The sequence below is a fragment of the Diospyros lotus genome, chromosome 9, assembly GCF_014633365.1.
Source record: "Diospyros lotus cultivar Yz01 chromosome 9, ASM1463336v1, whole genome shotgun sequence".
Classification (NCBI taxonomy): Eukaryota; Viridiplantae; Streptophyta; class Magnoliopsida; order Ericales; family Ebenaceae; genus Diospyros; species Diospyros lotus.
Window position 1 is genome coordinate 27,528,946 of NC_068346.1, and position 27,906 is coordinate 27,556,851.

The 27,906-nt window shown below is 39.2% G+C and overlaps 1 protein-coding gene across 1 annotated transcript in view; it reads left to right on the forward strand.

Annotated features, from left to right (window-relative positions):
- Positions 1-27,906, forward strand: part of LOC127809127 (uncharacterized) — a 75,229-nt gene that overhangs the window by 8,555 nt on the left and 38,768 nt on the right. The window lies entirely within an intron of this gene.

Genomic DNA, 27,906 nt, shown 5'->3' on the forward strand with positions numbered 1-27,906 from the left:
TTCTTTGAATTAGGGTTACCTTGGACGATCAAAGAAAAATTGACCAAGCTTGCCTATGCAGATCAAATAGTCAATTTGATTCTTAAGTTGCGATACTATTCAATTAAGTGACTTAAACATTCATTGAATTTACATAAGGCGTTCGGATTTCTATCCAATGATTTATTAGAATGAGGAGGAAAACTAATTAATCCAGTGTGCCCCACAGAAGAAAGAATTGTTGTACAGGGGTTTGAGAAAGGTGTGAAACGTTGAAACTGCATTTTAGCGAATTCATTAATTTTTTGAGCTTTCATCTCTTGTCTACCAAGCCTTTTACTTTTTATCACTTGGAGCGCCCAAGGTGTTCAAGATCTCTATTTGCACCACAAAACTATTTTTAAGGATGAGCAATTTAGCCAATGATGTTGGCTGATCAAAGGCCAAGGACTCCTTTAATGGCACAAATGTAATGCCATGAAGAAGCATCTTGACTACCATGCCTACCTACAACTCATGTATCTCCAAGGTGGCATTTCTAAAGCGATCAATGTGCTACCTCAATGTTTCACTTGGGCTTTGACGAACAATGAGCAGATATGTTAAATCTTTCTGTCCTGGGGCATTCATGATGAAGGCCATGATGAATTCTTTTCACAACTAATCAAAAGAAGCAATAGAGAAGAGTGAGGGAGTTGTACTCTTATATGTGATAGCTGGGATTCCCCTTTTCGAAATATACATACAATTACAGAAGCTTGAATCATGAAGGGAGTGGTCTCCTCGACAAGTCAGAAAAGAAGGGCATTTTTCTTCGATGCATGCCACTGTAGGCAGATCAAGCCTTTTCAGCTCAAGGATTTCTTCAACAATCTTCTTAACCTTAGATCCTAAGAACTTTGTGGAATAACCTTAATAGGCTTTAAAAAAAATTGCCTTTATAACACTTCTATTGCCCATGGAAGTTGTGCTCTCAATAGTCTCGTCTTGGGTAATGGCTTTTCTTGTTCACCTACGCCTTTCTGCATATACTTCTTTAGGACTAGGCATGTAAGGATGGGGTCCTTGAGGGGCCTGAGGTGACCTATTGGACTGCCTTGAAAGTGATAGTGGCTTGTTCCCTCTTGAGGCCAAATGCGTTGTTGATGGTGGCAATTCAGCACTAGGCAAAAGGACTTACAATGGATCAGTAAGGTCCTTAAGGGCCTTAGTGTTCTCCTCATGACTGTTTTTCAATTCATCATAGTTCTTCTTGAGCTCTTCATACTCCATGAGGGAAATTGTAGGTGGTATTGCTACTTCTGGAGGTCTTGATACTCCTATGGGGGCCTAGGAGTTTCTCCCAAGAGTTGTAGAATGTCTAAAGGAATGCATGTCTTGAACCTCAATAGGAGTTGTAAAGTGTTTGGGAGAACATCTTCACTATTTGGGAGAATGTCTCCTTAATCTGGATAACTATAGACTTGTCCAAGAAATGTACGGATTTGTCCATGGGAACTACTCAACATAGGCCAACCTTGCTCCAATGAATACTATTAACTGACCTCAAGTTCCCCACATTGTTTTTTAGGATGACTTCTTATGCAGTCAGAAGAACATTCTCCTGGAAAAGTAACTGGGAGACATTCTTTAGTAGGGCTTGCTCTAGTTCTGGTAGCTTCATCTCCTTGATGCTACTATCTTTTAACACAAATTGACCTTGTTTTTGCCATGAGCTTTGACTTTTTGTTGGTTTCCTAGATATAACACAAAAATTGTTGTTATAAAAAATACAATAATTAAATTTATAATGCGAGAAAATCAAACATAGGTAGAGCTAGACAAGAAAATCGAGGTGACTTTCAAGTTGGGAGAAATTGGGAGGTGTTATACGCTATTCCCGCATCACCCTTTATGGGCCAGACTCAGCCCAATGGGCCGGCCCAATCACCCAGAGCTCGGAAGATCCTGGCGACCTCGTCAAATGAAATCCATACACCACCAAAGCCCGAAGCCCGTAAATCAAGCACCTTGCGAGCTCCTGATAAAACCCCCTGGCGAGCTCTCGACGATCGATTAACGGGCTCTCTATAAAACCCTCAGTTCGCTGTATCATCCAGGTCGCTGGCTTAAAGCCATCAACTCGCATAAGTGGCGAAGCTGCTGAGAAAGTCAGAGGTAGGGCCCGTTCACTTTATCTACAACAGCCCATGCCCCTCGTAATGAGGATCCCACTCCCGGTTTTGTACAGACGATAAAGGTTGTTTGTCCCCCATTGTATAATGGGGGACAGGGAGAATAATCAAATACCGCCATTCTGAAGGAATAATCAGAGTGCGGTCGTGGAGTAGGCATCGTTCTGGCCGAACCACGTAAAAAATTCCGGTGTTGACGCATGTTTGGAATTTTGGTTTTCCTTTCTTCTTCTCAGTATTTTTAGATTTACTCACGGCGGCCCAAAACGAATCACGGTCGGCTGAAATTGAACGTCGACAGGAGCCTACTTCCCGGGGGAGAGCTCACATTGTTGTTCAAGGGAGAGTGCCTAAATCTAGGGGAGAGATCAACAAGCTTGAGTCTCTTATAGAAGCAGTTGTAGACTTGAATAAGTAGTAGAATGTTAAAGTAGGAGGGAGATGGATGACTACCTAAGGGAAAGCTTTGCTATCTGGGGAGAAAACAACTACAAGGTAGTACACCATTAGAAGGAATGTAGGGATTCCTCTCGTGTAGGCCCTCCAATGCTTAAGTCATAAACAATCATGGTGATGATGTTAAATAAGCAAGTGAAATTGTATGGGAGAAAAGATAGTTACTCCTCCAGATAAACAAGTAGGTTAATACTATGTTTCGGTGTAATTAGGCGAGAAAAGCTAAAAGTTTACAGAGAAGATTCCTCTTGATGTAGGGTTGGATGGGGGTATTTATAACCCCTAAATGTCGATGATGGAACACATGACACACATATAGTAGAGGTGCATGGAGTTATCCTAGGTTAAGCATGAATTAAGTCTAGAAGAACCCTCCCCGAAAGAGTATAAGCCTAGTGAGTCATTTAGGAGAAGGAATGTCTTAAGGTGGGCTGCCATTGTGCAAGGTAAGGAAAAGTTTATTACTATGTGAGAGTAGTTTGGAGAAGATCTCCCTTATTGTCCCCTGAGAGAATGACTCAACTGGCTAAACTAGTGGTGTCTAACTATCTAGGAGAACATTATTCTCCCAGGAGAAGAAACTGTCTCCTGGAGGACATCCTTCTCCTAGCTTCACTAAAAGAACTTTTTCTACAGAGAGAACGATGAAAGATAACGGGGACTCGAGGCCAAAAACCAACTATTGGTGGATCAATGGAAGGATTAACAGGTTTTAAAACATTTTCAAAACCAAAAACCAATACATCATGGTGCACAATGAAAGAAAAAACAATCCTTGTAAGACCCAATATTCATCACCCATATGCATAAAATAGAAAAACAATTCCATTAGGGGTTTGTCGATATACCTTTATGAAAGAAAGTCGATGCCAGTTTCCAATGCGGCAGTTCCTTCTTATTTTTCGATCTGCTCCTAAGAACCTACAACACTTGGTGACCAGCTCGCCTCCTCACGTGTGGAGGAACTAGTCAATCCATGCCCGAGATCCCTCAAAACCCTCCACTGAGTCGTGTTAGGACCCTCTCGACCTGAAGCTGTTCAATATCCCTTTTTTCAGCTATAAGATGGCTATCCAAAAATCAAATCTAAATGGGAGAAGAAGAAGGTAAGCTACAATAACAAGGTTTGAAGTAAGATGAAGCAATGGCAATAGCCAATGGAAGAAGAAAAAGCAACATAGCAGCAAGCAAGAGCAAGGAAGAAGAACCAGAGAAAGGAGTAGCTGTTGGAGAGTTTCTCAAAACCTTCTCCAATTTCTCTCAATCTGTTTATCATTCTCATGCATGCCTCCTCAAATGATAGCATGCATCAAAGCATTTAATGTTCTGATACCACCAAGTGATGGAGTATTGAGGCAAACGGTCAACCACATGAGGCACCCGATCGAAGTCAACCTTTTTCACACACCAATTAATAGCACTAACTCGATCAACCACATAAGAGCAATGGTCGACCAATTTAGGCAGTCAACTATTCCATGCAGCATTTAATAACATGGGACTAGTCGATCGCTCCAAGCACCAGTTGACCTGTTTCTGCCAATGCTCTAGCTTCGTCACATTGCACATAGGCCCCGCTATTAACTCTTAACAGCCTTTCCACTAACTCTTAATGGAACCAAGGCCCCATTAACTCTTAAGTATGTGCCCTTTAACGGTTTGCCTCACTAACTCTTAGTGGTATCCCATATCTATAGATCCATATAACTAACATATAGCCGTAACCAACATCACTAACTCTTACTGATGAGGAACACATTAACAACAACTAATCAGTAATATGATACATTACTTAGTATCTTTGTGACTTTCTAGGTTCACAGCCATGTACCAATCACGATACATCAACTCCTTGATGTCGTCCGAACACTTCAACTTACTAAAAAGATCTCTCCAAATCTCCATAGCACCCTGAAAGATCCTGAGTATCTTTGTGACTCAGGATAATCCTAATAGTAATATAATCCTTCATCTAACATCCTGATTGAGTGAAGATCCTTTGATTGATTAAACTCACAAGACACGATAACTATGACAGATCTAGTACGACATGATTGAGGTAGCATTTCGAAACTCTTTGCAATCACGCTCACATTGGCCAGTGGATTTCCAATCACCTCTAACATAGATTACATAGGATATTCGCCCCCATCTAGGGGAGGTTAATGGATCCTATCAACAAGCATCTACCTCCATACACCATTGCACAAAGACCACACAGAGAGCATCCCCACCTCTCACATTGGATGGTTCCACTTAACGGAAAATACTTGACACCAGTGCACAAGACAACTCTGTAGCTTCCAATCAAAGGATCAAATACCCAATCGAGAGCCAAAACATATCGTTAATCCTCCAACCCACATGATATGTCGTAGGCATCACAATTAATAGATGTTTTATCAACACCCACCTACATGTCTACTATTGCATCTCATGCAATGTGACATGTGACTCACACCCCATCTCATTAGCATCCCATGCTAAACAATGGTAGTAGCCTATGTGCCAATCCATGATTGATAAACCATATTCCTCTTCTGATAAATCAAAGGATCGGGAATACCTTTAAGAAATCCTGAACTAAAGGTCCTCGTCACATTATTCTTAACTCTTAAGAATAGGATCTCTACTAGGAAATCTAGGGACTCATTCGTAAAGGTGAGATGGAGAGTATGAATGAAGATATGACCTTTTATTAATTATCAAGATTACATCATAAGTGCTACTCACATACATCTCATGTAGTGTAAATCTAGCATTTAGGGCACTATCACTAACATCGGGCCACCATGGTAGTTGTTGGTGATTGGAGAGAAGCTCATATAAGTCACTATCAAATTCCAAATCTGTAATTTCTTTTGATTATTTCCTTCTTTGGCAAGTTTCAATTTCTAGCTCAATAATATATGATTTCCGAAAATACCTCAATTTTTAGTTATCATGGTAGTCACCAGCAATTGGACGCAGAGGCATCTCCTCCAATCGTTAATGAACTTAGGCTAGGAGAAAATAAAAATAAAAAGAAAACAAAAAATGGGTAAATTGGTCATTTGTTTATTAATAACTAACAATACCTCATTCATAATTTTATATGCCAAACATATTAAGTAATAGTTTCAAGTAATGCCTCACTTTGTATGATATTATTAACTAGTCTCATTACTATTTTATTCCATTCTTAACTTTGTCCTATCACTATTTAATCTAGATACCAAATGACCCTAATGAAGTAACTAAATGTGAAAACTTTTGTGCCATTATGTTTACATTTTTTATAATTTGTCAAAAAGATTTAAAGAAGATAATTATGGGACATAGCATCTAGTCCCATGGCACAAAAGCAACTCATGGAGTTAAGCACGCCTTTAATGCCATCATGGTATGGAATGTAGCTTAGAAATTCAATGTAAAGGTAATCAAATAGAATATGCTTAGATTCTTTAAAGATATTAGATGGTTTTGAAAGGAGAATTGATGGCTATAATGGCTAATAATGGCTTAGCCAATTCAATTTCTTCTATCAATTTAATCTCTATTGCAGCTTGTATTTTGTTATGTAGTTCCTCCTATTTCAAATAATAGAGAAAGGAAGTGTTCTTATCACATTCTTCAAGTTATTGGATTCTTACTTTATACTACCATTTATTTTCTTTTCCAATCACCAGCTCATTCGAATGGAATTAGAGAGTAGCTTCTCAATTTATATCACATGGATGTGAACTTTAATGGAGGATTTATATGTAACTATGAGAACCTTTAGCTAGACTTCGTAATCTTTACATTCAGATTGATTCCATTTCCTCAAACTTCCTTTTGTTTTTTTTTATTTGAAAAATGCCTTAAAGATGTAGGAGATAGAGAGCACTTTTACCATACCTATTGAACCTTAAGCTTGCAGTTGGATGGCAAAGCCACATGGCTTTAAATTAAAATGGATAATGCAATTTAGCATCCTCTCCATCGAGTTATAGGAATAGCGTAGCATCATCTAAGCAAATACTAGAAGCTACTTAGGGTTGAGGGAATAATTTTCTTTCTTATGGGTGTAGTGGTTGATATTTCATTAATAGGAGTCAAACATCCATTTAGTTTGATAATGTACATGGATTGTATTGAAAGCTAAGACCTATGAGTCTAAGAGAATTGATAAGTGGTATAAAGTCACCATTTAAGGGCTCTAAGTAGGGACTACCATCAATCTTTTCATATCAGCTTATAATATTATTAAAGTCAACAATGAATATTATGGCTATTTTGTAGGCATGGAAGATGTGATCCTTTTGTCTCCAACCAAGGGTTTAAAGACGCTTTTAGAGGGGTGCTTATTTGTAGTTAAGGATCCACGAGCAATTTCTATTATGGTCTGAAATGAGGGTAATAATGACTTTTAAACTTAGAATAGGACTTTAATGTCTAGTTCATTTCTATAGTAGACGACTAGACATATACTTTCCTTTTTCTCATTTAGCATCATAGTGGAGAAGTGATGATAGCTAAGATATTTGAGAATTATATTCAAAGTGGGTTATTTAACACATACCTCTATAAGAAAAAATCAAACAAGCTAAAATTCTCAATGTAAGGCATTTATTTTGGAGGATGTTTGAGGCCATAATAATGGCTCCATAGTTCTAGGTGATTCTAGTTATAATGTTTGGTTGTGCATTATAAAGCTTACCCCAAGCCTTTAGAGTTGTTTCTTGATGACTATTATAAGGTCACCCATTTCCTTTTCTTATTTTTTCTTGTTGTCATAACCATTGTAGTGATACTAAAGTGGTTGTTACGGGTATCCTCTTGGTATTCTTACATTGAAATCTTTTCCTCCATAATGCTTGAGCTTGAGAAGGATGTGTGGTAAGGTTAGTTTATAGGGATTTTGTTTTTTTGTGTGTAGCTTGTGAATAATCTTGCAGTCTCATATTGTATTGCAAGATATTATGAGTAGGTATTTGATTCTCCAGGGTATATAATTAGATTTACTACATGATGGTGTATTCCAATCTCTCTTTTTGAGAGTCATGGTCATTAAGTTTAAGTGGATGTGAGTTAGTGTAACGACCCGCTCCCACTTACGGGCGCCACCGGTGAATAATCGACTAGATTACTCACACGACAGACCAACAACTGAAGGGTTAGACTATGTTTCATCATGAAATGCCCTAGGTCGGCACTAGGCTTCGTCCTTCTCTTCGCTTCACTTAAGAAATCGGTCCCAAAACAAACAAGAAAACATAGCGGAATGGGACCCGAAACCCAAGTGAGCTTCACCTTTCTTCAGCTCACTTCGTAGCAAGCCAAAGGTGACCCAGTCAGAAAACTAGCGCACAAACATCCACTAAGTACTGGGGATTTATGGAAACATACCTTCTTTATCCTGACCTGATCCGAACCCGGCTTCACCAACTAAAGCCATAAACAACAAACAATCTCACAAACACCTCTCGCATTACAATGAATACAACAACTAGTTATATCTAGTACTCATCAGCGTTTACATTCAATCACATGAGTGCATACAAGAATATACACATACAAACTCGAGCGACAACGCTAGTCGCCACATCAGCCTTCCGACACCATCCCTGCTTGCATCTGGACTTGCAACATCTACAACATAAGTTAAAACCTCATGAGTTATAAAGACTCAATAAGGGTGCAATGCATAAGTAAATGAAGTTTGAGAGAGCATGTAATACAAATTCCAATGTAAAATGCGTAGTCTTCCATGCCCTCATAACCTCCATATGTTAAGACATCAACCAACCATTCCCACAACACTAGTCCTCCATATGGCCATAGGTACACTAGAACTCATATCATGCAAGTGTTAACCACTACATGCAACTCATAAAGAAAACATTTACAAATGCATGCAAGATCACCATCCTTGGGGTCATCCCTTACCTGGCTCGAAGTCTCTTCTCTGCCACGGGTGAGAATGCTAACCCGAACTTCGAACTTGTAACACCCTGCCTTACCAGACGTGTCACTATAAGGGTATTTTCGGGAATCTTTTTTTTTCCAAATTCATCACGCGCGGTGATTTCAAAAATAATCTCACATGCAGGTAACGAATCCTGAGAACCCCAGTCTTGCCCGTTTAACTAACAAGATCAATAATCTTAACAACTAAACGAGACATATTATAATGCAACGGATACATTAACATCAATACCATAGCCTACCACGAGTTCATACAAGGTGTTTCTACACCGAAACACTTATTATAAAACTACCAAATGATAACAATATTATCATACTACCGTTCATACACAACCAAATACATACTAAAGCTTCCAAAATGATACACCGTTGGTCTCAACTAGCCACGTCCTCCCCCTTGCAGCAGTCCCTGGCTGGAAAGTTTGAATGTTCCAGGGGCATAACCCAGATTAAATGATAAAATATCTAAGTGATAGCATGAAACTGTTTATATAATGCATGAAAGACATACGAGCATGACATATATAGACAAAACGACATATGCAACACGTCTAACTTGAGAAATCTCCCTGACATACTCAACCTCCAGTGGAAAATCCATTCCGCACACTGTTGGGGTTGACCTTGCTGCGACATACTTAATCCTCGAGTGCCTTACCGTGTCACTTGTTCACCTGGATTAACCTTGTCCCATTCTCAAGAAGACCCCATCCCGTCCCCCATGGACATAATCACATCACGAAAACTAATGCCCCGATGATATGAAAATCACACGCCATGCACTGACTCTTTTGCAAGTAAAAACAGTTGATGCAATATACCACATGTTCAATATGCATTTGATGCCAAAATTACATAAGTAAAATGCATAAGCATAACATCCCGAGTTCTGGGGGGTACAACCACCCACTCGAATTGGTTCAACCACGTGTGTTCTAAGCTTGGGAGGGTAAAAACCGCTCACCTGAACCCATTACACACATCCAACATACTTTCAAGATAAGGTAAGACTAGGATCAAACCACTCACCAAGAACGTATTCGGATCACCTCGATCCTCGTGCATTACCTCAATTTGCGTGCCAAATCACAAACCTTTGAACTTATACTCAACCTCGAGGCATGATACTCCCTAAACATCATATTTAATTAAGGAAGCATTAAAATCTATTTTCCTTAATTTTTTCATAATTTTCTCTATTTTCTCCCAATTTTCACTTTGATAATTCCAAAATAATTATCTTTTTAACCATTTTTTCAAATATTCCAACACAATAAATCCTAAAATAATTAAATAAAAATATTTGAAAAAGAATTACCAAAATGCCCCTTCGCACGCGCCTTCACGCGCTTGGCGCTTGGGTACAAGTGATGTGTGGCGCGTGCAGCTCACGTGCCACCATCTTCTCCAAAATTTCGGCTGCCGACGATGGCTTCTATGGCCGATTTGATTGCACCCTTTTAAAGCCCTCTTCAAGTCAATCCTACAGGCACCAATCTCAAGCCGAAAGGTCACTGGAAAAAGCCCCAAACGACCAGTTACAGGTGGCCCAAGGCGATTCGCCAACCGACTTCGACCAAGCTTCAATCGACCATTAAACTCACTCAAAAACCCACCAAATGCTCCAGAATGACTCTCCTTGATGCAAGGATCAAAAGACCCATAACCATTCTCTCAAAATCATCCAAAAATGCGGTGGATTTGATGCTTCAAAAGTCCAAGCCCTCAGCCCTTATTCATACTCAAATTCCGACCGAATCTCGGCTAAGCTTGGTCCCCAAGCATTCCCTCGGCCGTATACGACCTTCCCCAGGTTCGCCTTGGCCATCCCATTGCCGGAAACAACCCCCATGTGCGACGGATTGCGGCGGCCATTTTTGCTATTGCGTTCACACTGCCATATTTTCATAATTTGCACTTCAGCCCCCCAAATTCTTCTATTGACATTTCTTCCCTTTCCATAACACCCATGTTAAATCCAACTATACCACTATGGCACACAAGTTTTGTACTTCTCATTTCTGAAAGTAAAGCAAGATCGCTACGGGGCAAGCAGCGTAGTTCAAAATTTTGAACCTTACCTCGATCCCGGCGATTGGATCAACGTTGAAATCAAACAATCACATACATAATAAAGTAAATCTAACCTTTAGATTTTTAAGTCATTTGCGGATTCAAGCCGTCCAAGTGTCCGGCCTCTAACTTGTGATACGCGGCACGCGTCCGTTGGCGAGGAGAGCGGAATGGGAGTGCTAGCTCCTTCTCCTAACAAGGCTTATGAATGGACGGGAAAATAATTGATTTTCAACTCTTTAAAACCAACAAAATAAGAGGCATAATTTGGGCATCCCATAAAGGGCTATTTATAAAGAAGCAACCTCCTAGGGTTTTCCCAAACCCTAGGGGACATGGATTGGGCTAGCCCATTAATCCTAGTCCAACTAGAAATTAAAGTGGCCCAAATTCATTTATAAATATGTGGCCCAAATCTAATTCAAGCCCAAATAATTAATATTTAATATTTGGCCCAAATCTTATTTAGCCCAAATATAATATTTATTATTTAATATTTGACCCAAATCTAATTTAGCTCAAATATTTAATTTAATTTAATATTTGGCCCAAATACTTTATTTGGCCTAAGTATTAAATTAAGCCCAAATTATTAAATTAGAAACTTCTTTCTAATTTAATCATTAAGTTAGAAACTACTTTCTAATTTAATCAATTGCTATTTTAGGAAACTTTTTCCTTTATGACGACCCCTCGTCATATCGACGTCATTACGTCTGTTTGTTCTTTTCCCGTGAGAACCTACGACGGCACAACTTCTTGCCGAAGTGTCCCACTTAACCATACGTCCGCTTTCCTAGTTTAAGCCAAGGACCGTGCTTTTTGCGTATGACTCATTAGGCTTCCGAATATATTGGCAATGTGCTGGTACGAACACATAAGACAAGATTGGCCTCTAGTAAGGCATCATGCCTACCCAATTATTCAGAAGGATTCATAATCCGCAAATAACCTTTCACGAGCATGGTTACCGTGTAATTCGATCCTCTCGTCAATGTATCCTATGTGATCTCAAGTTGGCAATGTGTTGCTTGATTATGATCACATAAGTCTTTCTTCGGTTATCCGGATATCTTCACTTAATAGAAAGTGAATCAATAACTCCTTATTGATCTCTTTCACCATGGCCATGGATTTAAAGTGAATATCCACCGAAAGCGCCTTAGATACATCATCCTCTATCAAGGGATAGACGAGTCCCATCTTGGCTATGCACCCATCTTCATAAGCCTCACGATATAACCAACGATCGCCCACGTGCAGCCTTTGTCTAGGCCCATCGAAACGATGTCAAAGCATACCGGTCTTATGAGATGACCGTGACAACCTCAGGTCCAAGGATTAGTTACACCCATCTCGTTTGAGAATACCATCAACATATAACCAAAATGGATTCTCATGGTGAGTCATATCCAGTGACATGTTCTCCAACATTGGTCACTTATGTACTTGTCTAGGCATCCCCATGCCTATAGGTGTGAGACCCCCATTGCTATCACATAGCAAAAACATAGCACATACAAGTCTTACCGCAATTGTTAATGTCCATTCTTGACATTGCTACGACTTGGGACGTTTAATGATGTCTAGAAACTATGATGCATCATCTCACATCTTTATAGATTAATCACAGTATACATCATATGGACTTCTATCTAGTTTCATTCGGTTATTACAATAATAACAAGAAACTAATAGAATGACTTCTTGTGAATTTGAACAACTCTTTATTCAAATAATAAACATGATTACAATTGTCAGTGTACAACATACCCAATCTGATTGGGTCTAGAGCACCTACACTAACAATCTCCCACTTGCACTAGAGCAAATCACTCATGTGTCTTATACCTAATGATCGAACATGACTTTCATGTTTCTTCTGGGACAGAGCTTTAGTCAAGGGATCTACGACGTTGTCATCCGTCGACACTTTCTCTATATATGTCACCACAGCTGATAATCTCCATTATCATATGGTGATGTCGCAATACAAATTTGACCCGTTGATGAGACCGTGGTTCCTTCGCTTACGCGATGGCTCCATTGTTGTCCCAATAACTGTTATTGGATCAACAATGCTTGACACCACTTTAAGTTGATCAATGAACTTACGAATCCATACAACCTCAGCTGCTTCGAAGGTTGTTATGTATTCGACTTCAGTTGTTGAATCTGCCACTATCTCTTGTTGGAACTCTTCCAACTCATGGCCCAGCCATATAGGCAGAATATGAATTTCGACTATACGTGATTTAAAATCATCATGGTCAAATTAGAAACTGGCATCCATGAACTCCTTCATGGTATGCTCTCATTCTTCATATGACAAAAACATCTCTTTAGTGCTTCACAAGTACTTAAGAATGGTTTTCACAGCAATCCAGTGTTTCTAACCTGGATCAGCTTGATATCTACTACATATGCTCAAAGTATATGCGATATCAGGCCTCGTACATAACATGGCATACATGATCGAGCCAATAGCCAAGGCATATTGTGCTTGACTCATCCTATCTCTCGCATCTTGTGTCTTCAAACACATAGCCTTGGAGAGATGTATTCCATGTGACATGGGAAGACTTCTCCTCCTAGAATCTTCCATACTAAACCTCTTTAGCACCCTGACAATGTACGTGCTATGGGAGAGTGCTAGCAACCTCTTGGATCTATCTCTATAGATCCTTATTCCCAGAATATAGGCTGCTTCTCCCAAATCCTTCATGGAGAAAATATTTTGAAAGCCATATTTTAACTAATTGCATCATGGGAACACCATTCCCTATGAGCAATATATTGTCCACATATAGGACTAAAAGGACCACCACGCTCCCACTAACCTTCTTGTAAACACAAGGATCAACTTCCCTTTTGTGAAAAATCAAACTTTTGATCTTTTCATCAAAACATTGATTCTAACTCCGGGATGCTTGCTTTAGTCCATAAATGGACCTTTGCAAGTTGCAAATCTTATTTGCATGTTTATGAGTAACAAAACCGTTAAGCTGTGTCATATACACATCCTCGACCAGGTTTCCATTAAGGAAAGCTGTTTTGTCATCCATCTGCCATAACCCAGAGTCAATGTCAGACATTGCCTCATCATAGGTAGTAGGCTCATTGTTCTCAGCTAGAAGCACATCTCCATGTGCCAAGATGAGAAATCCATATCTCTCTTGCTCGCGACGAACCCTCATCGATCTTCGAGGTTCTTGTGTAGAAGGTTGGGGAGTTGATACAACTTCTTGTGTCTGATCTTTCTCGGGTTCCTGAAGGGGAGTATTTGTTTGTGGTTAACCTCGAATCTTATTTGAGCTTAACATTCCTCCCACTAGCCACAGCATCTAAGAATTTCTTCTCGTAATTCAATATGATTATAATAATATCTCTATTCAGTTGTTGATCCAGAATGTCTGGAAACATGTCGATAAGATCGATACTCGAGGGCAATAATACCTTCAATGGACTAATTTCTATGAATGGAGGATCATCTTGAGGATAGTTCTCATGTATGATAAGATTCTTTATGCGATAGAGAGATCTCTTCTTGTGAAGCCACCAATTAAGGAAATAGTAGCACTTTAGCCTGGGCGATGCACAAGGGTGATATGATCATCGCTTCGTGTATCGTCTTGGCTGCCATGACCCTAAAAGATAGGTCGCAACATAAGAGTTATGATACCTATGAGATCATGGCTAGGCTCAAAGATCATCTATTGAAAAGCATGTCATGGAGATGATACGTTTTATCAATAGGTTGCTAGAGCTAAACTTGGGTATGGATGCCGAAACTTACCCTAGATTTGGTGCTACAGTCCCTCCCTAACAGCTATGGATAAGACTCTTGGAGAGTAGCTGTCCATACTAAGGGAGACCGAGCCTAAAATTGATTATAGGCCAAGAGAAGTGTTCTCTTAGTTGAAGGGCCCAAGGCGCACAGGGGCAAGCCCAAGAGTAAGAAAGCCAAAAGGAAGAAAAGTTCTTCCATAGCGCAATCTGGAAAAGTCCAGAAGACCAAAACCTAAAAGGGAAAATAGGATGCGATCTATTTCCACTATGATAAATCGGGAGGTGTAAAGTAAGAAGAGTTCTACTCAAGGCACTTCAGGTATTTATGTTATTAGAATTAATCTATCTACTTCTGATCAGTCCACATGAGTATTAGATACTGGATCTAGTGCTCATATTTACACTTTCGTGTATAGGCTTAGGAGTATGAGGAGATTAATAATAGGAGAAGTGTACCTACATGTGGTAAATGGATCAAAAGTTGTTCCATTAGTTGTAGGGACCTATTTATTGACATTATCCACAGGGCATGTATTAGATTTACATAACTGTTACTACAATCCTAGTTTGACTAGGAATATAATTTCTAATTCTTGTTTGACAATGATGGATTTTCATTTTTATTTAAGGACAACAGTTGTTCGTTTTATAAAAATGAGTTATTTTATGGTAAAACAACAGTACGTAACGGTTTGTATGTCCTTGATGTTGATACTCCTATCAATAACATAAATATTAAGCGACTTAAATCAGATGATTTAAATAGCACTTATTTATGGCATTGTTGCCTTGGCCATATAAATGAGACTAGCATATCCAACTTGTATAGAGATGGATATTTTAGCACATTTGATTATGAATCATATGGTGCTTGCGAATCTTGTTTACTTGGCAAGATGACTAAGTCTCTTTTTAAAGTAAGGAGAGGCTACATAAGTGTTAGGGCTTGTGCACATTGATGTGTGTGGGCCCATATCCACCCAGGCTCGAGGTGGGTATGTCTACTTCATAACCTTTACTGATGATAGATCATGTTTTGGTTATATGTATCTTTTAAGACACAAATCTGAGACTTTTGAAAAGTTCAAAGAATTCAGATTTGAAGTAGAGAAACAAACTGGGAAAAGTATCAAAGTACTTCGATTAGATCAAGGTGGTGAATACTTGAACAGTGAGTTTCTAGATCATCTGAAGCAGAATGTGATTCTCTCACAATGGACTCCACCTAGAACATCAGAGATGAATGGTGTGTCTAAAGGAGGAATAGGACCTTGTTGGACATGGTCTGGTCCATGATGAGTCGCGCTGAACTCCCTATTTCATTTTGGGGATATGCACTCCTCACCGCGATCTTTGTTTTGAACAGGGTTCCAAGTAAATCAGTTACTCAGACTCCATATAAGATATGGAAAGGAAATAAGCCAAATTTGTGTTTCCTTAAGATTTGGGGTTGTCAAATTTATGTTAAACGTGTTGACAGTAATAAGCTACAACCCAAATCGACGAGATATCTGTTTGTGGGATATCCAAATGGATATTACTTTTACCACCCATGTGAACAAAAGGTGTTTTGTTACAATAGAGATATTATTATAATCATATTGAATTACGAAATCATAAATTGCAAGAAGTAACATTTTATGATTGCTCCCACTATTTTCTACGAGTTTGCCACCCTCAAGACATAACTCGGGAAATCCCGTTGGAAGATTTCCTAGCAGGCTAGGATCCCATCTCCCCTCGCACAACCTTGAGTGACTCAACAAATTGTGTTAGGATCGATTAGGTAGGTACTTGCTACCAATTGCATCTCCATGCAACTCCTAGATTCATTGGGTTGACAACTCCTTGCCAAGCACATCTTATGTGACTCCCAATCTTTGCCTCTATACTCAGTAAGGCCTTGAGTGACTCAACAAACCCCACCTTTCTAGTTAAGTCGGACCCATCATTCAGGGACATCTCATGGCCCATAAAGCATAGGAATCATAGGTGACACATGACCTTGAGTGACTCAACAAATCAAGTGCCAGCTAGAAACCTAATGCTTCATAATGATGGAAGGCAAGTTGGCTTAATATTAATGAGGGATTTATTATTTATTTATTTAGGTCTCATCACATGCAATTAATCAAATTAATAATGCATAATAAACGACTCAAACCGGTGTATGGTATGGATAACTACGGCTAGCCCCCTCGAGCCATAGAAGGGAACCTAGCGGGTCAAACCTAGGTGAAGAATCACATCTTGCTTCTCAAGCATATTCTCCAAGCCTTCGTTGGTCTTCAAATCTTGTCTTCAATTTAGCTCCATCTCTTGCTCTTCATACAAACTACAATTATAACTACTTTATTCTATTCTACATACATTACATAGAATCAGAAACCCTGAGTTACATTCGGGGGGAGTGAGATGAGAAGAGAATGTACATCAGAGTATAAGAGAGGCAGGACTCGCAGGCCCTATTTCAAAAACCAAATTTACAAGCATTCATTCCCAACATAAAATAAATGGTCGACTCGATCCATACCATACACCCATGCAATCAATCACATTGATTCATTTAGATTATGTTAATTAATTGTCGCATCTATTTCAAACTTAATGAAACGTTTTTAATAAATTGAAAATTTGTATAATTTTGGAAAAACAAAATTGTTTTAATTGTGTTGGGCTTGGACTCCATCCATTAGTCTAACTAACAAGGCTCAACAGGCCTTGGATCAACCAATGTATATCAAACATACACTAGCAGCCCAATAATTAAAAATAATCCAATTAACGACCCTGACCCAATTTTAATCATGGCCCATAAGTGTCTTACACTCATGGATCGGATAAAAATAATAAAAAATAGCCAAACAACTTGGCTGGGCCCCACCAAAGGGAACGGAACGCATTGGGCCACCGAAGGGTCGGCCCGGGTGCTTCACGTGGACCCCGAGGAATGGTCAAACCAAAACCCGAGGGAGCAAGAGGGGCCGGGAGGTGGCTGGGCAGCATGTCGAACATGCTGCCAGGCCACAAGGCCCATGGGGCCTCATGGGGCACGCATGGGCCGCACCAGGCACGCGCTGGGAACTCATGGGGCGCGCCTGGCGCGCGCGGCCGTGGCCCGTGCGGGCGGCAGGGGCCGTGCAAGGGCGTGCGCGGGCCGCTGGGGCCGCGCGGGTCGCGGGTCGCACCCACGGGCCGCCCGCTGCTCGCGGGTCGAACCCGCTGGTCGCGCCTGCGCCCGGCCGCGCAATGCGGGCGCCCAGGCCATGCCCAGTGCACGCGGGCCCCACTTGGCTGCGTCTTTCGACGCCCCGGTGCATCCGTATGCACCCCGAACCCCGTTTCGCCCTTTTTCGTGTCATACACGATCTTTTGCCCTTCACCCAAAAACGTTTTGCAATCCAAAAAATACAAACGCAACAATTATTTAATTATTTCATAAATAATAACATAACCGAATCCGCATGTAAGGAATTGAAATATTTCGACGATGGCTCTGATACCACTGAAAGAAAAGCAAGATCGCTACGGGGCAAGCAGCATAGTTCAAAATTTTGAATCTTACCCCGATCCCGGCGATTGAATCAACGTCGAAATCAAACAATCACATACATAATAAAGTAAATGTAACCTTTAGATTTTTAAGTCGTTTGCGGATTCAAGCCGTCCAAGTGTCTGGCCTCTAACTTGTGTACGCGGCGCGCGTCCGTTGGCGAGGAGAACGGAATGGGAGTGCTAGCTCCTTCTCCTAACAAGGCTTATGAATGGATGGGAAAATAATTGATTTTCAACTCTTTAAAACCAACAAAATAAGAGGCATAATTTGGGCATCCCGTAAAGGGCTATTTATAAAGAAGCAACCTCCTAGGGTTTTCCCAAATCCTAGGGGACATGGATTGGGCTAGCCCATTAATCCTAGTCCAACTAGAAATTAAAGTGGCCCAAATTCATTTATAAATATGTGGCCCAAATCTAATTCAAGCCCAAATAATTAATATTTAATATTTGGCCCAAATCTTATTTAGCCCAAATATAATATTTATTATTTAATATTTGACCCAAATCTAATTTAGCTCAAATATTTAATTTAATTTAATATTTGGCCCAAATACTTTATTTGGCCTAAGTATTAAATTAAGCCCAAATTATTAAATTAGAAACTTCTTTCTAATTTAATCATTAAGTTAGAAACTACTTTCTAATTTAATCAATTGCTATTTTAGGAAACTTTTTCCTTTATGACGACCCCTCGTCATATCGACGTCATTACGTCTGTTTGTTCTTTTCCCGTGAGAACCTACGACGGCACAACTTCTTGCCGAAGTGTCCCACTTAACCATACGTCCGCTTTCCTAGTTTAAGTCAGGGACCGTGCCTATTGCGTATGACTCATTAGGCTTCCGAATATGTTGGCAATGTTCTGGTACGAACACATAAGACAAGATTGGCCTCTAGCAAGGCATCATGCCTACCCAATTATTCAGAAGGATTCATAATCCTCAAATAACCTTTCACGAGCATGGTTACTGTGTAATTCGATCCTCTCGTCAATGTATCCTATGTGATCTCAAGTTGGCAATGTGTTGCTTGATTATGATCCAATAAGTCTTTCTTCGGTTATCCGGATATCTTCACTTAATAGAAAGTGAATCAATAATTCCTTATTGATCTCTTTCACCATGGCCATGGATTTAAAGTGAATATCCACCGAAGGCGCCTTAGATACATCATCCTCTATCAAGGGATAGACGAGTCCCATCTTGGCTATGCACCCATCTTCATAAGCCTCACGATATACCCAACGATCGCCCACGTGCAGCCTTTGTCTAGGCCCATCGAAACGATTTCAAAGCATACCGGTCTTCTTATGAGATGACCGTGACAACCTCAGGTCCAAGGATTAGTTACACCCATCTCGTTTGAGAATACCATCAACATATAACCAAAATGGATTCTCATGGTGAGTCATATCCAGTGACATGTTCTCCAACATTGGTCACCTATGTACTTGTCTAGGCATCCCCATGCCTATGGGTGTAAGACCCCCATTGCTATCACATAGCAAAAACATAGCACATACAAGTCTTACCGTAATTGTCAATGTCCATTCTTGACATTGCTACGACTTGGGACGTTTAATGATGTCTAGAAACTGTGATGCATCATCTCACATCTTTATAGATTAATCACAGTATACATCATATGGACTTCTATCTAGTTTCATTCGGTTATTACAATAATAACAAGAAACTAATAGAATGACTTCTTGTGAATTTGAACAACTCCTTATTCAAATAATAAACATGATTACAATTGTCAGTGTACAACATGCCCAATCTGATTGGGTCTAGAGCACCTACACTAACAATTTCACCTTTGAAATTTCTGAAAAACTACCATTTTGACCCCTCTCCGGCAAATTTAAAAAATTATATTTTGGCCCGATTGATCGTTTTGACCCCAAATCTCTTCGTTTCAACCCAAAATCACTTAAGGGTTGTTTTATAGATAAAATCTAAGTCCTCAAGATACACCATTGACTTTTCGGATATTCCCTATGTCGATTCGATTTTCTTAGCCCGAACGACAGCTATACCAAAAACTGTTCCTGATCCAATTTCTTTCATCACAAAAAATCATAACTCGTATTACTTGTCGACACCATTACATTTTCCTTGGCCATCTAAGGTCCGAGTTACTCCCTCTGATCGATTCGTTCGCTTAAGACTGCGATAGTGTGCCCCTTTCGATAATTCCAGTTATACCCTTCATCAAATACCATTTATACTCTTAATAATTTCCCGGGTATTATAGAATTCTTCTAGGATCACGGCCTCCTCGATCGACCCTAGATGCAATCACAAAATGCAACAGCAGAAATTAAACCGGGGTCTATGTTTTACTATTCACCACAAAGTCCCACTCATCAACCACTTCCAAACAACCCTAACCGCGGGCATAATCCAACTAAAAATTATTCCCCATTATCTCGCATAATGAAATTAACTTGAAAAGAAATTATAAACTTACCACAGTCAATCTAGAAAAGAAAATCGGCCAATTGCCCACACCGACATTGCCTTCTTGACTACCATCTCATGCCCAAAATCCCATTTAGGCCTAAATCGACTTCCAAAACTTTCCCCAATTTTTCTGGAATTTTCCAACACTTCTATTTTCTAGATTTTTCTTTATTTCTTTTTGTTTTCCTTTTGTTTTCTATTTTTTTTTCTTTTATTCTTCTTCTTCACTATTCTTCTTCTCTTTATCTTCTTTCCATGTTCATCTTCTTCCTCTGTGCATCAGGCCCGCCTGCAACTACTCATGGCCGCAATTGGCCATCGCCATCCGGCCATCGTCAGCCGCACCGTGCCCTCCACCGCGAGCTGCCTCCGTAGCAGCCTCCCATACACTTTGTAGCTCCCGCAGTAGCCATGGCTGATCGTCCTTCTTCAACAGCCTCGTGCACCACCGCGTGCCTCCACCTCAGCCACAGCTGTTCGTTGCCTCCAGCTCTACTGCTACCATCGCCTTTGGCTTCCTCGCTTCTCTCGGCCACTACAATAGTAGCTTAAGGCTATTACTGCCATGGCTGAGTTCGACTATCTCCCTCTCTCGATCTCTCCACCTCTCTCTCGCGATCTTTCTCTCAAGCAATGCCTCGGTGGACCTCTCGAACTCCCTCACTTAAAATTTCAGAAACCACAGTCTAGGAAGCTTCATTGAAGCTTCCTCACGCACACACGTACATATATATATATACATACATAAAATTACATCTTTAATCCCTCCATATTCTCATTAATCCCACTTGTTGTGCCCCAATAATCAGAAGGAAAGAAAAGGCCCCAATTGTGCAGGGTGAAGCAATTACTTCGAAAGGGTCCTTTAGAAGGACCCTTTAGAAGCACTCTGAAATGCTCATTCAGAAGGAAGTTTTCGTTGCTCTATTGTTGAAGAAAAATAGCTGTTAACTGACTCCTTCGGAAACACGCCTTCGAAAGGGTCCTAAGGAAGAAAAAATCAAGAAATGGCACATGTCCTTGAAGCTTGAGCCCTATAAAAGCCAGCTACAATTCTCAAAAAAGGGGATCCAGACATCAATTTATTACTTTCATTTTCCTTCATAAACTTAGCCTGTTTTTCCTTCCATAAGATTGTTTTCCTTCCGTTACTGACTTAAGCATGGGAGGGCCTTCGCGGAAGGAAAATCCCGCGAGCCTTCTAACCCCTATTTGTTGTTCATAGTTCCTTCGGAAGCAACCTTCGTCAACTTTGGAAAAGTCCTTCGGGAGCATTCTTCGGAAGCACCAGCCCTCGAAACCGTTGGCCACTTTACACTGACCACATCAAGATATCTTCAATTACCACAAAATTACCCTTCGGAAGGGATTCTCGGGAATACCCTTCTGAAGGAATATCCTATCCGCTTCGGTCCACACCTCGTGAAGACCATTCGAGATAATCTTTCAGGAATTTCCTTCGGAAGACCCCCCCTTTGGAAGCCCAGTTTAACCTTTTGACCGAGTTTTGATCGAATCCTAACCGTCGGCATCCACAAGCGTCCCACTCCTAAAAATTCAAATTGTTGTATTTTGGAAACAACACCACCTAAGGATCTCCTTAATTCCACTTAAGGATTTTACTAATTTCACTTGGACCCTCCAAGCCTCAAATAATTATCATGAAGCCACAAAAATCTTGATTTCTTCGAAAATTAATTACTGACATTTATTCAGGAATATTGATTTTGTCCCTATGCCTGCACAGGACCTCTATTCCACCCAAAAACACTTTAGGGTTGATTTACATGCAAAACCAGACAACCCCTAGGGCCCCCTTTGCTTCCCGGAGGTCCCTTCCAACCATTCAATACTGACACCTATTCGGGGTTATATAGAATTTATTCTGAAAATTATTCCCAATCGGACTGCTTCCAGTATCATTAGCCTTACCTCGAAACACTCACCAATCACATGCCCTCTCTCCTAGACATCTAAGTCCCGGGGCACTCCCTACCATCGATTCGACAAATTTTTATTAATTAATTACTCAACATTGACCCTTGTGCTTCCCAGACCACCTAAGGTCCTTTCAAAATAACTGGAAATCATATATTTTTCATCACCATGTAACACCAGGTATTATAGTTAGGGAAGGGTGTTAGGCTATTAGTTGTTTCAGTAATAGGTTATTTAGGGAGGTGTAGGGTGAGGCCATTTCAAGGTGTGAGTTATGGAACATAAGGTGTTCTTTTCAAATTATAAATAACTAGAGGTGCCCTTGAATATAATCAACCTTTATATGCTAACTATAGCATTTTGTGGGTAAGGGGATGATGGGGAAGTCTTCCTCTAATTTAAAGTTTGTGTTGTATGATGGTAATATGTGTTAGCAATGTAGGGAATGTATAAAGGCGCAAAAAGGTTACTTAGATTAGTTACAAGTTCATTACTTTTTAATGGTGGAGTAAGGACAATGTCAGACATTTCGGTGTGGTTGTAGGGATAAAGGTGGTATTAGACTTACTCCACTATTGTAGAAGGGTTAATTGTTGTAGTTAAAGAGTAGGTTCTCTACCGTGGGAACATAGTTATGCAAAGCATGGTATGTTTTGGATGCTAGTTTTATGGTTCAATAAGGGTAGGCTTAATTAGTTCATTATTTTGGGTCCTATTTTATAGTTATATTTAAGGCAAAATACAACTATGTACTTGTGTAACTTAGTGTTACTAAAAATGTAGTATGTTGTGGGTAATGGTCGGAGAACATGTACAATGCATGTTAATATTCTAGTTTTTTGGTACAAAGGATAGGCTTAATTGGTCATTACTTTTGACTTGTAATATAATTTATATATAGTAGTACTTGAGTCAAAATTAGTTAATACTTTGCTATTATATAAGTCTGTTTATTTTGTTTTGTTTTGAATTCTTTTTGTTGTGGAAAATCACTACAAAACAAATGAGTTAGTGTAATAACATCGAACCAGATTTAATAGAACATAAAGAACAATACACAAAGTACCGATAACAACAACAAGAAGATGAACACGAAGTAAAAAACTCCCTGTTTAAATACGTTCAAGGCTCAGATCTGAAAGAACCATTCACCACTTTTGGTAACGCCAACGAATAGGAACCACAAGCCAAAGTGAAGCCCCAAACCATAAGCCTAGAAAACCCCAACACCTCTCGGTCGAACTCAACCGAAGCCCTCTCTCACCCAAATGATCAAAGCCACACACAGTAGGTTACCACACAAGGTAGATCGGTCGTAAAGACTATAATGCCCTACTCCCACTTACGGGTGTTACTCGTGAATAATTACCCGAATTGTCCACCTGCCCGGCTTTTGGTGAAGGGTGGACCATGTTTCAAGATGAAACACCCTAGGTGGGAACTAGGCTCGTCCTTCCCTTCCCTCAACCCCAAGATTTTACTAGCAGAATTGGGCTTCAACCACACCGCATTTGGTTGAAAAGAAAACTCATGAAGATGCCCAACCATCATTTTCTTATTTACATTTAATTCTTTTTCCATCCAAGAATTTTACCGGGCTCCATAAATCACCATTAAAATCAATCCATTGATTGATTACCAACTTTTGGAAGAAAAACTCAAATTTTCAAACTTCTAAAATTTCGGCATTTTCTCCAAAAATGCCCGAAAAATCCCTTTATTTTAAAAATTCCTTCGGGGCCCAAAATCAATTTAGAAATTCCCCAAAATCCCTAATTTTTCAGGGCCCCGCGGTCCGTTGGCCGCGTGGCTGGAAGAAAGAAGAAGAAGTCAAGGTAAGCTTTATTCTTTCTTCTCTCATTTTAGTATGCTTGTATGAAAAGTAAATTATTAAATTATGCCCAAATATATTTATTTCTTATTTGTCACTCCAAAAATAGAAAATTATTAATCTAGAACTCCTTCCTAATTTAATCAATTGTTATTTTAGGAAATTTGTTCCTTTATGATGACCCCTCATCATATCGACGTCATTACATCTATTTGTTCTTTTTTCGTGAGAACCTACCACGACACAACTTCTTGCCAAAGTGTCCCACTTAACCATACGTCCGCTCTCCTGGTTTAAGCCAAGGACCGTAACTATTGCATATGACTCATTAGGCTTTCGAATATCTTGGCAATGTGTCGGTATGAACACATAAGACAAGATTGGCCTCTAGCAAGGCATCATGCCTACCCAATTATTCAGAAGGATTCATAATCTGCAAATAACCTTTCACGAGCATGGTTACCGTGTAATGCGATCCTCTCATCAATGTATCCTATGTGATCTCAAGTTGGCTATGTGTTGCTTGATTATGACGACATAAGTTTTCTTCGGTCTTCTGGATATCTTCACTTAATAAAAAGTGAATTAATAACTCCTTATTAATCTCTTTCACCATGGCCATGGATTTAAAGTGAATATCCACCAAAGGCACCTTAGATACATCATCCTCTATCAAGGAATAGACGAGTCCCATCTTGGTTATGCACCCATCTCCATAAGCCTCACGATATGCCCAACGATCGCCCACGTGCAGCCTTTATCTAGGCCCATCGAAATGATGTTAAAGCATATCGGTCTTTTTATGAGATGACCGTGACAACCTCAAGTCCAAGGATTAGTTACACCCATCTCGTATGAGAATACCATCAACATATAAGAAAAATGGATTCTCACGACGAGTCATATCCAGTGACACGTTCTCCAACATTGGTCACCTATGTACTTGTCTAGGCATCCCCATGCCTATGGGTGTGAGACCCCCATTGCTATCACATAGCAAAAACATAACACATACAAGTCTTACTATAATTTTTAATGTCCATTGTTGACATTGCTACAACTTGGGACGTTTAATGATGTCTAAAAACTGTGATGCATCTTTATAGATTAATCACAGTATACATCATATGGACTTCTATCTAGTTTCATCCGGTCATTATAATAATAACAAGAAACTAATAGAACGACTTCTTGTGAGATTGAATAACTCCTTATTCAATAATAAGCATGATTACAATTGTCAGAATATAACTTGTCCAATCTGATTGAGTCTAGAGCACCTACACTAACATTATGGTATGAAGAATCCTACACCAAGGAAGTTAAGTTTGAATACCATTCAAAATACAATAGAATATATAAAAACTAAGATAACCAAGCTTTCTTTTCTTCATTTTCCTTTGAAAATTGTTTTCACTTTAAGTTCATTCCCTAGTCTTTAATTATTTTAACTAAACTCATGCATTATTGAGGATCCTGATTCTTAGGCTTCTGATTACCCTCCTTCGAATCTTAGGATGCAAAAAAACTACTATTTGGAATGTGTGATCTTGACAATGGTTCTAAGGGCTAAGAGGGAATTTGATACCTAGGTTTGGGAATAAGGATGTAGGTTGTGGATGTTAAGGAGATACATGCACTACTATATTCTATTGGAAGTTTATATATAGGATCAAGTTGAGCTTGTGATACAAAGCGGGGTTAGTGCCAACAACTTTTGAAATGTGAGGTATAGGCTATAAGATTGACTATGGTGTTACATTGGTCCCACATGGGGTCATTTTGTTGAGTTTGCTCCACAAATTTTATTGTGATGGTGAATGTATGTATACCAACTCCAAGAACTTGTATGAGGATAGGATTGAAAAGAGCAATAACTAAGAATGTGAAGTAAGCATACTAGTTTGTTGAGCTCATTACTTGGCAATGTTGGATGGTTTTCCTATTTAAGCCCAGAGCTAGTGGAATTCTAGATGATGCAAGCTCTTAAAAATGGTGCATAGTTGAGGGAAGAATTCATTTACACACACTATTTAGAGGTGTGTCAATTTTCCCATGAGAGTAGAAAAAGTCTCATAATCTTTCATAAGAACATAAAGTTGTTATGGATTTCCATTCATTTCTTGATTTTGAGTCTAGAGATTATAAGTTTTTGAAAGTTGATTCCAACCCAAACATGAGCATTAATACTAAGTCCATGCCGTTAAAAAGTTCTTACCAACTCTTTGTAGGTAGCCAATGATGCAACCGATTCTTCTTTCATTTTCTACATTCATTTGGCTTGTAGGAAGTGTCTATAGCTGGACATAGAAAGGAGAAATGGAAAAATTAACTTCTTATTTCTTTTTGTTCAAGATTCCATTCTTTAATGGCTTTGAGTTTGTTTGTGATGTGTTATGGAGCTTTGAATAAGTCACCTAAACATCTTCCTTTTGTGAGAAATGAATGACAAATATATTGCATGCGGTATCTCTTTTCTACATTGAACCTTTCATGCCCCAAGAGTTTTGGATGATTGCTTTGATTACTTGTTTGTTGAAAGGTTTTGCATCATTGATCTTTTTAACTTGACAACCTGCTTGGATGGTTATGAATTGTTTGATGATCATTGAGTAGTTCTATATTGACCTACTTCGAGGATGTCCTATTGGCAGATTCAATGGGAAGCTAGGGGTGAAGATAAACAATAGGGGAGAAGGTTGCTAAGATTAGGGCAAAGTGGGAGACTAGGGTAAGAGAAGGATAGGATAGGGAGCCAATTGTTATTACTTTGATATGCGAGTTTCTCTTTATTATATAACTCCACAAATTCTGATTGGGTTTTCTCTTATCACATCTATTCATATTGAGATTGGTTTTATCTCATTTGATAAGGTTAATCTATTGGAGAAGAAGTCTCTTAGATAAACCCTATTTGATGGTATTTTGATTAAATGATTATGATAGGTTTAGGAAATCTAGCCCTACTATGATTAAGATTGGTGCTTATAAATAGGTGTTGTTTAATTTAATTATGGATATGGGTGCGCCATGACTCAATAACCAGAGTCCTTGAGTTGTGAGTGATAGATTATTTGGAGTCAGGATGTATGTTGGAAGGTTTTATTTTTTCTCCATGCAAAAATATTTATTAGTGGGTTATCCACATGTGGTGGGACATTAGATGTAGGTTTGTTGAAGTCAAATCATGTTAATTTTCCCTTCTTGTTATTTTTCTCATTTGACTTTTGGGTTTGGTTTGCATGATCTAAAAATAACACTATTTTGCTTTATAGTTTGGTAGCTAAATTGATTGTATTTTCTATCAAAGAAGAAATAAGGGCAGACATAGGAACATTATGTGGAAATGATATTTAATTCTAAACATGTAACAGCATGCTTTATATTAATAGTTTGACTTTGAATAACTTGAGAACTAATTGAAAGACAAACCAAATTAAGGCTCTTCAAATATAAATTAATATACGCTATTTGATCTTATCCCATTTAATCTTCAAATATCATGTTTGAAAAAATTTTCTTTCCAATATATTGCTTGAATATAACAAATTTTAAAAGAGAAAGTTTGAATTTTGTACTAATATTGTTCACATTAAAATTGTACTTTCAAATTTAGCAGTGGTCTAGCATTTTCCATTGTATGAACTAATTAGACAACACTAACACCAAACAAAAACTCTTGAAATATAAATTA